Source organism: Oryctolagus cuniculus, chromosome 5 (assembly GCF_964237555.1).
Source record: "Oryctolagus cuniculus chromosome 5, mOryCun1.1, whole genome shotgun sequence".
Taxonomy (NCBI): Eukaryota; Metazoa; Chordata; class Mammalia; order Lagomorpha; family Leporidae; genus Oryctolagus; species Oryctolagus cuniculus.
The window spans coordinates 26,131,158-26,146,199 of record NC_091436.1 but is presented as its reverse complement, the minus strand read 5'-3'; positions in this window follow the sequence as shown (position 1 = coordinate 26,146,199).

The window sequence follows — 15,042 nt, the reverse complement described above, 5'->3', positions numbered from 1 at the left end:
ATACATGGAAGGTGGGAGAGGTACTATGAGAGAATAATGACAAGTGAGAGATGTTAGACAGATGGCTAAGAGGCAAGACAGAGGAAGGTTTGACAGCACATGCTTGGTATTCTTTTATGGGAGTGGATCTAAATGGTAAGAAAGACCCTGTAACTGGACCCAGAAAAATTCAGATATGATTTTCAAAGCAACTGTCTGCTTCCTGTTTTAGGAACACAAGCTTAGGTTTAGTGCTAAAAGTGACCAGTTGGTGACCCCTAGTCAATGGCCCTTACAATGCTCAGATCAGAAAGAAGGGGAAATGTGCAGGTTGTAAGAATGAGAACCATGATGGCAGAGTAGTAAGGGAGCTTGTTGTTCTTGTCTAGGAAAAAATAGCTTTTTAAAAGAGCAGAAAGAGTGCAGTCTCAGGGAAGAGTTAGAGAGAAAACAACAGAGGAAACTATGCAAATTGAAGGGTCACAGTGGACCTACATGGAGGGCAAGAACATGCACAATTGAGGACCCCAGCAACTGAGAACCTCCACACCAGCATTGGAAAGTGAGGTGACATGAGACTGCAGCAGGCCAAGCCACTTGCAAAAAAGTTTCCTAGTGGGAATTTGGTGTGGAGCCCTGTAGATAGTGTACCTGCAAAATAGAGGAGATAAAACAAAGGGGGCACGTTTTCTCTCTCCCTGATCATGCTGCAACAGCATCCTGTAACAAGCTGATAGAGACCAGGCACCATTTTGGACATACATAACAGCTGTGCTAGTTTATGTTGGTGCCCAGCAACCAGCCAAGTGGAGACTCCTGATTCTGGTGGGGAAAGCAGATGGGGCTGGGCACTTGTAACTGTGGGAAGTTTATGTGCCAGGACTGTGAAAACATTGAGGCTACATGTGAGGACTCAGGGTGTGGCTGGAACGTTGGGCAGTCACTGTGGGAGGCTCTACACAATCAGGGCTCCCTGATTACCTGGCAAGGGACATATCGGGGGAATTTGGGCTTACACTGAGCACTGCACAGATCCTTTGTGTGTTACTTGTGGCAAAGTGGATGAATGATATATCAGCTGGGGCTGGCGCCGAGGCAATAGTGTCCTTTGAGGAGAGGAACTTAGTGGAGTCTATGCCAACAGACAAGAACAAACCTCCCCTCTGATGAGAGAGAGAGAGAGAGGAAGAGAGAGACAGACAGACAGAGAGATTTACCACACCAAACCTGGGTGTGTTACCTCAGACATGCCCTTTTCCCTGGAGCACTGAACAGAATTCCTTGGCCATGCCCACCACACACCTCTAGGTATTCCCTGAAAGCAGACACTCGAGTAATCCACTCAGACATAGCCCAAAGATAAAAGTCACCATAGCAAAAGAAGAAGAAGAAACCAATTAGTATCTCCACAAATGCAGAATAACAAAAGCACCAATTCAGCTGTGGCTCAATAGGCTAATACTCCACCTTGCAGCGCCGGCACAACAGGTTCTAGTCCTGGTCGGGGTGCCAGATTCTGTCCCGGTTGCCCCTCTTCCAGGTCAGCTCTCTGTTGTGGCCAGGGAGTGCAGTGGAGGATGGCCCAAGTGCTTGGGCCCTGCACCCGCATGGGAGACCAGGAGAAGCACCTGGCTCCTGCCTTCAGGTCAGCACGGTGCACCGGCTGCAGCGCACCAGCTGCAGCGGCCATTGGAGGGTGAACCAACGGCAAAGGAAGACCTTTCTCTCTGTCTCTCTATCTCACTGTCCACTCTGCCTGTCAAAAAAATTTTTAAAAAGCATCAATTCAAGGAAGGAAGACAACATGACACCCCCCAAAGAATACAACACTTCAATACTAGATTGCAAAGATAATGAGATTGAAGAAATGGAATTCAAAAAATTGAACATAGGATTACTTAGAAGTAATCAGAAGCAAATGCATGAACTAATGGAATCTATACATGACATGAAAGAAAATTTCTTCCATGAAATTGAGATCTTAAGGAGAAATCAAGAAATGAAGAATTCAATAGAACAAATTAAAAAAATGTTGTGAAAAGCCTTACCAACAGAATTGCAGAAGAAACAAACAAGTGGAAGAAAGAATATCCAACTTAGTTGACAAAGCACTGGAACTAATACAGTCAGACTAAACACAAAAAGAAGAAATTAGAAAACTAAAAAACACAGCTGATAGTCTATAAGATACTATCAAACGACCCAACATACAGGTTCTAGGAATTCCTGAAGAGATGAAAGAGGGAAAGGACTAGAAGTCCTTTTTAGTGAAACAATAACACAAAATTCCCCTAATTTGGAGAAAGGAACACCGAAGTTCAGGAAGAGCATAAAACTCCTAACAGACATGAACAGAAAAGATCTTCAACACAACCATTGTATTCATACTATCCACAGTAAAACATAAAGAAAAGATTCTAAAATGTGCATGAGAGAAATACCAGATTACCTTCAGAGGATCTCCAATAAGACTCACAACCAATAAGATTGTCAACCCAAAATACTATACCTTGCAAAGCTCTCATTTATGAACAAAGGTGAAAAAAAGACCTTGCAAGACAAACAGAAATTGAAAGAATTTGTCACAACCCTTCCAGCCTTGTGGAAGATGCTTAAAGATGTGCTGCACACAGAAGCACAGAAACATGGTCATCACTACAACAGAAAGTAAAGGAAGGAAATCTCTCAGCAAAGTACAAAGGAAATCCAAAGCAAAAAATAAGAATATTCATGGAAAAATAGCAGGGCAAAGTTGTTACTTATCAATAGTCACCTTGAATATAAATGGCCTCAACTCTCCAGTTAAAAGACACAGACTGAGTGAATTAAAAAACAAAACCCATCTATTTGCTGCCTACAAGAAAAACATCTCACCAACAAAGATTCACACAGACTGAAAGTGATAGGATAGAAAAAGATATTCCATGTTAGCAGAAACCAAAAAAGAGCTGGTGTAGCCATCCCAATATCAGACAAAATAGATTTTAACACAAAAAGAGACAAAGAAGGGCACTGTAATAATAAGGGATCAATTCAACAGGAAGATGTAACTATTAAAATGTATATGAACCTATTACAGTGCACTGGCTATTTAAAAGAAATGTTATCTAAAGGGAGACATAGACTCATATAGTAATGGGGGATTTCAATACCCCACTTTCAGCAATGGACATATCAACCAGAAAGAAAATCAGCAAGGAAACAGCAGAGTTAATCAACACTATAGATCAAATGGACCTAACAGATATCTACAGAACTTTTCATACTACAGTTGCAAAACACACATTCTTCTCAGCAGGACTGACTTCTAGGACTGACAATACACAACATGCTAGGCCAAAAAGCAAATCTACGCAAATTCAAAAAATTGAAATCATACCATGCATCTTCTAGGAACACAATGGGATGAATCTGGAAATCGGCAACTCAGTAATCTCTAGAATATATGCGAACACATGGAACCTGAACAACATGCTCCTGAATGAACAGTGGACCATAGAAGAAATAAAAAAATAAATCAAAATATATCTGGAAACAAATGAAGATGACAATACAACATATCAAAACTTATGTGATACATAAAAGTAGTGTTAAGAGGAAAGTTTATAGCAATAGGTGCCTACATAATGAAATTGGAAAGACACCAAATAAATAAGCTATCAATGCATCTTAAAGACCCAGAAAAACAACAGCAAATCCAACTCAAAACTAGTAGGAAAAAAGAAGTAATTAAAATTTGAAAAAGATAAAGAAAATCGAAACTAACTACAAAAGATCACCAAAATGAAGAGAAGATTTTTTGACAAAATAAATAAAATTTACACACCTTCAGCCCAACTAAACAAAACAAGGGAAAGAGTGAACCCAAATCAATAAAATTAGAGATGAAAAGGGAAATGTGACAATAGTGACCACAGAAATAGAAATAATTATCAGATTACTACAAAGAGTTGTATGCCAACAAACTGGGAAACCTAGAAGAAATGGATAGATTGCTTGATACACACAACCTACCTAAATTGAGCCATTAAAACAGAATACCTGAACAAACCCATTACCAAGATGGAAATTGAAGCAATAATAAAGACTATCCCAACAAAGAGAAGCCAAGGAATGAATGGCCTCACTGCTAAATGCTCCTAGACATTTAACAAAAAACTAACTCCAATTCTTCTCAAGTTATTCAAAAACAAATGAAGGGGACAGAATCCTCCCAAATTCTTTCCATGAAACCAGAAAAACCTTGATTCCTAAACCTGGAAAAAAGGCAACATGGAAAGAGAACTTTACACCTTACACGAAAATCCACTCAATGGATTAAAGATCTAAATATATGACCTGACACCATCAAATTATTAGAGAACATTAGAGATACCCTGCAAGATATTGGCACAGGCAAAGAGTACTTGGAAAAGATCTCAGAAGCAATCAAATCCAAAATTAACAAATGCTATTACATAAAATTGAGAAGCTTCTGTACTGCAAAAGAAACACTCAGGAAAGTCAAGAGGCAGCCAACAGAATGGGAGAAATTATTGGCAAACTATTCATCTGATAAAAGGTTAATAACCATAATATATAAAGAGATCAAGAAATACTGCAACAAGAAAACAAAAACCCCGTGAAGAAATGGGCCAAGGAGTTAAACAGGCATTTTTCAAAAGAGGAAATCCAAATGGCCAACAGACACATGAAAAAATGTTCAGGATCACCAGCCATCAGGTGTCGCTCCCCCTCTTCGCAGAGGAACGACACAGGACCCTGCGCTGTTCTTTTGTCTGCTCGGCCCTTCCTGGGTTTGCTGCTGGTCCTTCCCGGGTTGGCTGCCGATCCCTCCACCTCCATGGAGGGGCGGCTCCCCCTGCCACTTTCCCCACTTCCGCGGGGGAGTGGCACACTGCCGGCCGGCTCTCTCGGGGGCTGGTCAGATGTTGTCCGGATGTTCCTGGTGCATGTTGTCTCTCTCCTCCTTTATAGTCCTCTTCCACCAATCCCAACTCTGCTACCCACACACCGAGCACGCTGCTCTCCTCCAATCAGGAGCAGGATCAGCTCCTGCAGCTCATCAGTCAAACTGGCGAGAGGCAGCTGTGTAGAAGTTGTTTACTCCTCTCCCAGCGCCATATTGTGGGAGAGCAGATGCATAGAATAAGTCTTAATTCCAGTAACTTAATCTAGTCCGAGTTGCTCCCCACAATCAGGGAAATGCAAATCAAAACCACAATGAGGTTTCACCTCATCCCAGTTAGAATGATTTTCCTGCAAAAATCCACAAACAACAAATGCTGGCAGGGAATTACCACTGTTGGTGGAATGTAAGCTGGTAAAGCCACTATGGAAGACTATATGGAGAAACCTCACAAACCTATGACCCAGCCATCCCACTCCTGGGAATTTAGCCAAGGGAAATGAAATCAGCAAATAAAAGAGTTATCTGCACCCCCATGTTTATTGCAGCTCAAAACACAATAGCTAAAACGTGGAATCAACCTAAATGCCTGCTGAAAACTGGATAAAGAAATTATGGAATAGGTACTCTATGGAATACTACACAACAGTAAAAAAAAATGAAATCCAGTCATTTGTGACAAAATGGAGGAATCTGGAAAACATCATACTTAGTGAAATAAGCCAGTCCCATGGGGCAAATACAATATGTTCTCCCTGATCTGTGATAACTAATAGAGCACTTCAAAAAAATGTGTGGAAGTAAAATGACACATTGAGAAGCAATATCTTGAATGGCCCTTGTCTTGACTGCCAAGAAACAGTTTTATTATTCTCTTTTTCATACTATTTGTTGAACTCTTTACTTAACGTAGAGTTCATCATATGTGTATAAAATCAATTGAAAGTAGATCTCAGAAAAAAATAAGAAATAAGAGAGGAAGGAGGAAGTTTGTAACTGTATAGCCATAGAGTTCTATATTCCTACAGACTAATTTCTAAGGGTACAGTTTAAAAACTTGCCATGGGACCCCACATCCCATTAATCTGGGTGGGAAATGTCATGTTAAGTGTTAAAATGACCATATTAAGTGTTAAAGTGATCATATAGATAGGATTAAGTGTTAAAGGGACCATATAAATAAGATCAAGTGTCTGATAATAATAATAGATAAAATTAAAAAGGAGAAAATGTTCCAACATAGGAAGCAGTCCACATAGAATAGCAGCAGACTCATAGAATGACAGTTGTTTTAAATAGCACTCTGACCTCAGAGTCAACCCTTAAGCCACTCCAGTCTGGCTGAAAAGCCCATGAGAGCATTTCAGGCATGGAAAGGCAAGGCACTGCGACAAAAACATGTCCTACAGGAAGGATCTCTGTGAGTGATACCTCAGTGGAAATAAGTGCCCATCAAAAGATATACTTTTCTCTGAAGGAAGGAGAAAACTTCCACTTTGCTTTTGGCCTTGTCTAAATACTGATGGAGCTTGTGGATTCAAATAGCTTTGTGGATTCCATAGCTTTGGCAGCTCATGTCAAGAGCCTCAGGTGATCACTGACATCATACGTAAGAGTTTTAATTGTTAAATTACAACAGGAGACACTGTGCACTTACTTCCCATGCAGGACTTCTATCCTCAATTAGTTGTATTAAAAGGATTAATAGTAAAACTTGTTCTCAAACAGGTGTGTGTGTGTGTGTGTGTGCAAATTGTTGAAGTCTTTACTTAGTATGGAGTTTATCTGTGTATAAAGTTAATTGACAATGAATCTTAATGGAAATTGGGTCTCGGGATGGGAGAGAGAGGAGAAAGTGGGTTGGGAGTGGAGATGGGAGGATGCGTATGGTTGAAAGAATGACTATATCCCTAAAATTGTACTTATGAAATTTGTGCTCATTAAATAAAAGATTTCTTTTAGGAAAAAAAAGAATGAGGACCAGCATAGGAGAAGCCTGCAAAGACAATTGGCCTGTCTTTTCATTTACCTTTAGAATTAAAGCATGATTTAAGATTGACTAAGGAAGTTGTTTTATGCTTATTTTAAGATCATTTCTTTATCCTGCTATGTATAACCAAATTTCCCCAGGAAATTCCTATTTGTTTGATACCAAAGCACCCATCTCCCTTTCCATTCTGGTTAGTTTTGTGTTAACTTGACTGAGCCACAGGCTATCCAAATACTTGTTTAAACATCATTTCAGGATATATCTTTGAGGGTACTTCCAGAGAAGTTTAGTATTTGAATGCAGCAGATGGCCCTGTCCAAAGTAGGTGGGCATCATCCAATCAGTTGAGGTCCGAAATAGAACAAAAAAGACAGAAAAAGGTTGAATTTACTCTCTGCTTGACTACAGAGCTGGGACATTGACCTGGTCCTGTTCATAGTACTCAGAATTCTCAGGAATTCAGACTTAGACTGGACTTTCCATAATCCACTCTTTGGCTCTCAGACTGTCCTCCTGCATCATGAGCTTTCTTGGGTCTGCAGCTTGTAAATGGTAGATCATGGAACTTCTCATCCTCATAATCACGTAAGCCAATACTTTAGGTATAGACACAAAACTTAAGTGTAGACATAAATGTACACTATCTAGAAAGGTAAATATAGATATGATTATATCATATGGATTATATTTCTGTCAAGAACACTGACTTAACCAAGGACAGTTCAGAAATTTACATCCTCAAAAGAAGCAATTACAAGATGTATCTTTTGGTGCAAAATATTAAAATCTATGCATACTTTCTTCATAAGATGCAGTTTCCACAACATTTTTGATGTACCTTCATGCACGCACTTTCCATACAGTCATTTCCTTTTTAAAAACATCACACCATTACTCTGCAGAAAGAGCAGAGTTCAGAAGAAAATCTATGCTCTAACAACAGTCTTGAATTCAACTCTCAATATTTTGGGAAAGTCCTAAGGCTATTCTTTGCTATTTCTGAACCTGCTCCTTCTCCACTATCAGGTTAAGCAAATGACAGATACTCAGAAAGCACTTTGGATGGGTCAGATTATTCCACACTACTGTTAAAGGTATTCTCATTTGCAAAGTTTACTTGCAAGAGACTGTTCACTGAATACAAGATTTTAGCTTTGGTTGTAAGAATTTACATGTTACCATTTCTCTAAAGAGATACATATTTTACTTTAAATCTGTATGTATTAATCATTTCACTTAATTCTGTGATGTTGACCCTGGAATTTCATAGCCCTGTGATGTTGCTGCATACCAATTGTCTACTACAAAAAGGGCCAGACTGAATTACATAGAACCTTCCTACCTGATTATGTGAGCACACTTCACCAGCGTTCCATAAACTCATCTCCCCACTGGTAGAACTACATTTGCTGGCATAGCAGAGACTATGTTCCAACCCTGAAAATACATACTTAAATATTTAATACTAGCATAAATTTGAAAAACTCTGGCAGCTGCAGAGAAAGAAGCTGAATAGAAGAGAAAATGGTCTTCATTTGAGGAGATTAAGAGAGCTAAAGAGATGGCTATGGTATTATACAACTCTATGGTAAATAAACACTCAGAAATGAGAAGAAAAAAAGTAACATGGAATGCTTGTCCCATGTAAGGAAGTGAGTGGGGTACAGAATATTCTGGAGGTTCAAGGCTGAAGTAAAATCCAAGCTCTGGCAGTGCCAACCACTGTCCATAGCTTCCCTCCCTTATAAATCGGCCTCACACCAACGGAAGACAGATGGCTCAGGATCTAACACTTACGTAACTGCAACCTGAGTGGAGCGGGATCTGCCAGAAGCGAAGGAACAAGGGTGCCTCCAAGAGAAGATAAATGGTGTTCTCTTTAAAAGCTGCTGGAATTGCCTCCCTAGCAACCCAGGGCACAGCAGGGGGCACGAGCATCCTCCAACACACAGGCACCAGCTGTACAACCTTGGCAATACTGCCGGGAACTGCAGCCAGGTAGTTGTGTGTCATTAACTCAAGCCTCCAAGCCCCTGGGTGGCTCCCAAGTCCCTCAGACTTTTGCAGGCGTGGAAGGAGCTGCCTTCAGAAGGTTTAGAGAATCTGCATTCCAGTGCAGTACTGGGGCAGGGAGTGTTAGTCAGCCTTCCTGAGCACAGAAAGTTCCAGACATTCACATTGCCAATTTATAAATACAGAGTCCAGGAGTGACACAGAGGGTCACACCTTCCTAGGCTAAGGGCAGCACTCATGCTTCTGTTTCCAGGAAAGTCAGAATGAAATAACAGAGCATTGAGAGAATCTGCGGATTCCCAAAGCCAGGAAAACTCTGTGGAAATCAAGAGTAGCATAGAGGATTAATCTCAATCGCCACTTAACGCAAGCAGCACACGGGTAGGTTATTCACTTTGTGGGATTTGTTTTGACCAACTTGTCTTACGTACACTTTGCATTTTGGACCCTAATAAACCTATTATGATTATGATTAAAGGGTTTTTTTTTTAAGATTTATTCATTTATTTGAAAGTCAGAGTTACACAGAGAGAGGAGAAGCAGAGAGAGGTCTTCCATCCTATGGATCACTCCCCAGATGGCCGCAATGGCCAGAGCTGCGCCGATCTGAAGCCAGGAGCCAGGAGCTTCTTCTGGGTCTCCCATGTGGGTGCAGGGGCCCAAGCACTTGGGCCATCTTCTACTGCTTTCCCAGGGCATAGCAGAGAGCTGGATTGGAAGAGGAGCAGCTGGGACTAGAACAGGCGCCCATACAGATACCATCGCTTCAGGCCAGGGCATTAACCTGCTGAGCCACAGCGCCGGCCCCAAAGGGGGTATTTTTTAAAATGCAGCATTTTAGGAAATAGGATAGATCTTGGATGAGGCAAAATAATGTTCTCAGATAAATAGGAGAGTATCAAATAGGGTATTTCTGAAACGTTTTCAACAGTCGACCCCACACAGATGGGAAAAGATGGACCCTATGCCTTCATTTCTGCATTCTAGTGAAATTAGTCAGTCATTCAGTTAGAACAAGAATGGTAGGAAGGTAGAGAGAAGAAAAGATGCCTCTGGTAATGTGGAAAATCTTCTTAACCTCACTGGGAAATGGGCCTGACCTAGGAAGCAAGTTTGATAATAAAAGAGACAAAGAATTTAATTGATTAGTTGCAAGAAAAGCAAGCTCTGATGCCAAGGATGTCAAAACCACACAGAAGACAGGCAGCCAGGGTTGTCTGTGACCTGTCTCAGGAGTATGGTGAAGACATAACTCACCCAACAGACCCCAACATAGAACATTCTCTTTGTTCCATGAGAAAATGTTTGCTGTTTTACATATATAAACCCCTAGCACAAGAAAGTAATGGGACTGCCTTTCCCCTCATCTATATTCATGGGAGCTTCCTATCTTTCCTTTTCAGTAAAACTCTTAGCTAAAAACACTTTCTCAAGTGTTTATCTTCCTCTTACCTGGTTGCAAATAGAGCAAGTTCCCAGGGTTCATCTCAGTTGTTACACTAGACCCCCCACTACTCCACTGATCCAGATTTCAAGCTTGTTATCTCAATCTATGATTCAGTGAAATTCTTGGTTCCACAAACTTTTATAGCTTGTTGCAAACCTACTCACCATATGTAAGAATGTTTCTCCAAGAAATGCTTTCCAAGTCCTCCACATGTGCATTGATAAAATGAACTTTTGGAAAGCAATGTTTGTATATTTGGGACAGTCTGTATCTAATCTATAGTATGCCAGCATATCTCTTTAGTAGATAAAATGTATAAACTCAAACAGTCATGCTCCCCCAAATTTCATATACAGCATCATCCTTCATTCATTTACTTTATACTTTACTGTGTACTTGCAAGATGAGGTAGATGCACAAGTGTGTAAGCTGCGGTCTCAGTTCTTAAGGAGCTTATACACTAAAGAGGTGATGCATGAAGAGCTATGATCAAAGAACGAGATTCTTCCCTAGAAGGGTCCTTATAATGGGGGGAAACAAAACTTTTAGGAGGTTTACATCTTGAAAGACAAGTACATTAGATGCTATGGTCTGAATGTTTCTGCCTCCCTCTGCCCACTGAATTCATATGTTGAAATCCTGAGTCCCATGATGATAGTATTAATAGGCTGGGTCTTTGAAAGGTGGTTAGTTGACAAGGATACAGCTCTCATGAATGGGATTATCTCCCTTATAAAAAAGGCTAAGGGAGCTTGCCTGTGCCCTCCACCATGCAAAGGCACATGAGAAGTTGGTGGTCTGCAGCTCCAAAGAAGAGCCTCATCAGAACCCAACCCTAGTAGCATCCTTGTTTTGGATTTCCTTGCTTCTAGAACTATGAAAAATACATTTCTGCTGTCCATAAGCCACTCAATTTATGGTATTTTGTTGTAGTCATCCCAATAAATTGACACTGTACTTCTGAGTAACATCCTTATATAATAATGCTTTCCTAGCAAGTAGGGCTTTAGTTTATCATTTGAGAACAATTAATGTAATTATTAACTACTATTGTAATCTAAAACCCCATGGACAACACTATATGGCCACCTTCCCCCAAGTGTTCTTCCCATGACACTGATTCTAGGAGCTGGCTTACTTATTGCATTTACCTGGAATTTATCTCATTTGAAGTGCTAAGTAGAAATAATCTAATCAAATTTCTAGTTACTCTGAAAACAGTGGATCCATGGTTTAGTGAAGAGTCGACATGTCTGTGACAGATTGCCCTCTTCCCTCTAATCTCCATGTGCCCTCAAGGTCAACTGCTTCAGCAATTTGTTGAACCAGTGGGATTAGTATTTTGTTATATAAAGGTACTCATTAACTTAGGGAATATTTAAAATATTTCAAAATAGGGATAGAACTTTGTTAGAAAGAACACAAGTCTTTCATCAATATAATCCAAATTAGTTATTTTCAATTGGCAGCTAATGGTGCAATGCTGTGCCTTGGATGGACCATGGATATAATTTCTTCAGCCCTGGTGGCAGCCATGTGGGAACTTAAGTTGCCAAAGTTCCTGAGCCAGTGCTCATAGGCTGCTGACACCTTCCTTCATATTAAAATTTTCTGGTTGTTTGCATTGAAAAGATTTGGAAGTCTTAAATCAGAGCATAGCCTCACAGGGTGCTGGAAGTGGGGGACCATTCAGTCCAATCCCCATTCCCTGCATTAATGCTCAGAAGCACTGAGCTGAACATTGTGGTCATTCATTCCAACCATATGCAAACACTGCTCAGAGATTGTGTTTGATAATGATGATGATGATGCGAAAGATACAGTAATGTTGGATGATGATAGTGGTTGAGCCCAAATTTTGCACTTCACTCAAGCACTTCTCTGGACAGAGGAGTTAAATCAGCTACTCCTTCCTCTCCTGCATGCCTTAAAACCATCTCAACTTGCTCCATTCTTACAGAAGCTATTGGAAAAAGAAGTTGGCTCCTATGTACAAAACTTTGATTTATTCTGATCATGAAGAATCAGATAAAACATTTAGAAAAATGCACAACACATAAAGGGGTAGTGTTCATTTAAACTTGAAGTCAGTGTATTGTCAAAGCTTAGACTTAATGATACAGCAATTGTGCAAATCCTCTTAGAAATACCTTGTTGTAGTAGAGAATAACGGCCTACCACAAAACCAAACCCAAAAGACCATGCTGTTGGCAGATACACACTGCCACCTTCCCCTCATCCTGCAATTTTGGATAATCAACATCTGTCTGCTACAGAGTCCAGGGGAATGGGCAACAATAAGAGAGTGGACACACAGAAGCAACCTCATCTTAGCATTTTGATAGCAATCTTCAACCACAAGTGTTCTTCGTTTCAGATTTAAGAGCTGCACTGAGTCAAACAGATCAGAACTGAGAGGTCACTGATTCAGGAAGCAAGGAGTCACCATAATAAGGCTACAACCAGGAATGCTGGTTCAGCAGCCTGGCAGCATAATGAGACAGATGTTGTATTGGTAAATGGATGGACCCATGTTTTTATAAAGACAGCAATTTGCACATTAAAGGCCCTAGACTAACGAGGAGGATGTTTTATGAAGTCTTTAAGAGTAACAACATACAAGAATTTTCCTGGGGTTGAAGTTTAGATGGTCCATGTTATGAGATGACAGGTAACACATAAAATCAATTTCTCAGGAAGTGTTCAGGTGTTCATGAATATTTTATTCTAAGTAACATTGATGTATATTCAAAAAAGGATGGGAAGAAAGACACTATGTTGGATGGCCACAAAAGTAGTAGAAGGCTCATGAGGAAAATTAAAATCTTAAGAATAATGCTTTGTTCCAAATGAATCTTGGTGGGAATGCATATAGAATGTATTATATATGACATACATGCATTACATATATATATGACTATGTGTATACAGCATATATAAAACAAATATTAATTTCACTCTTAAATTTGTGTTCCATCCCCCAAAGTATCTCATTATGAATCAGAATATTCCAAAAGCCAGAAAAAAGTCCAAAATCCAAAATGCTCTGGTCTTAGGAGTTTTGGGTAAAGGATACTCAATCTGTGAATGCATAAGTGAATAAATTCATGCTTAAAACAGGAGAAGGTACTTGTTGTGGAAAAAAGAGACCTCCAAATTTACAAGAAAACAATGGCAAAAAGTTCAATTGCATCAATATTTCAAGTAACATTAAAGCAGAAATTTACTAAAAGTAGAGAAAAATAATATTAGTTAATTAGAACTACTGTTAGCTGAATTTCTGAAGGCAAGAATTGATTTTAAATTAATTTGCATAAGCTACTGAACATTATGTATAAGGTTTGTCCAGACCATTTTTACATGTGAGATTCTTGAAAAGAAGAATTACCTTATACAAACTGAATGTTAAAAGTAGAAAAACTTAATACTTCTAAATTCTCCTTACTCCATTTTCACTAACCCTTGGGAAGCAGCACAATGTTGCAGAGAACAGAGATGAAGCTAATGAAAGGGGTTTAAGCCATGGCTCCATCACTTAGTAGCTTGATATATTATCTAATATTCTGAGGCTCAACTGATTCAATACAAGTCACAGACTACCATCCCATAGAGTTGCTATAAACACTATAGCAGATAGCAACATATTTAAATAATATTACCAACATATATTAAATATTCAGTATATGTTCATTCTTTTACTGAAATCCTCCACCTCCAATTAAAAAGATGCATTCATCCTTGTCAGATGATACAAATAGTGTAGAGAAAACCTGTGGTACAGATTAGGCAGTGTACTGGATGCTTTCACAATTATAATTACTGTATTTAATACTCAGTCCTATATGACTTCTAATTACATTTTTTTTTTTTTGACAGGCAAAGTGGACAGTGAGAGAGAGAGAGAGACAGAGAGAAAGGTCTTCCTTTTCCTGTTGGTTCACCCTCCAATGGCCGCCACAGGTGGCGCGCTGCTGCCGGCGCATCACGCTGATCCGAAGCCAGGAGCCAGGTGCTTCTCCTGGTCTCCCATGGGGTGCAGGGCCCAAGGACTTGGGCCATCCTCCACTGCACTCCCTGGCCACAGCAGAGAGCTGGCCTGGAAGAGGAGCAACCGGGACAGAATCTGGCGCGCCGACCGGGACTAGAATCTGGTGTGATGTGCCGCAAAGCAGAGGATTAGCCTATTGAGCCACGGCGCCGGCCTCTAATTACATTTTATAAATGAGTAAGCCCAAGCTCTCAACCTTCATATTCAAAAGCTAGGTCAGTGTATCCACAGAGCTATTCTTCTATACATCAGTTCCCCTTCACTTTTTGTTGAAGAGAGAGTCAAATGACAGTAATTGTTCCAACAGCTTCATGTAGTGTCTGCTGTCTTGGGACAGAAGGATTACAGTATTTGACATAAAGAGACGTCCCAGACTCCTCCTAGGCAAAGTATTCATATAGGCATCCATGGAACAGATATTTGTTGAGTACCTCCTATGCACCAGGTATTGTCAACACTGGAAAACTAAGTCTGAGTCCCCTAAAACATTTAGATATACCAGTAACTTGAGACCTAAATCTTTTGTTTCCTTATTTCTATTGCTTCTCTCCCAGAGTATAATAATGGCTTCGTTAATAACTGGGATTCTTCTGTGATCAAACATCACTCACTACACACTGTATGACTCTAATGCTTCCCTGGCTCTCTGCAGATGC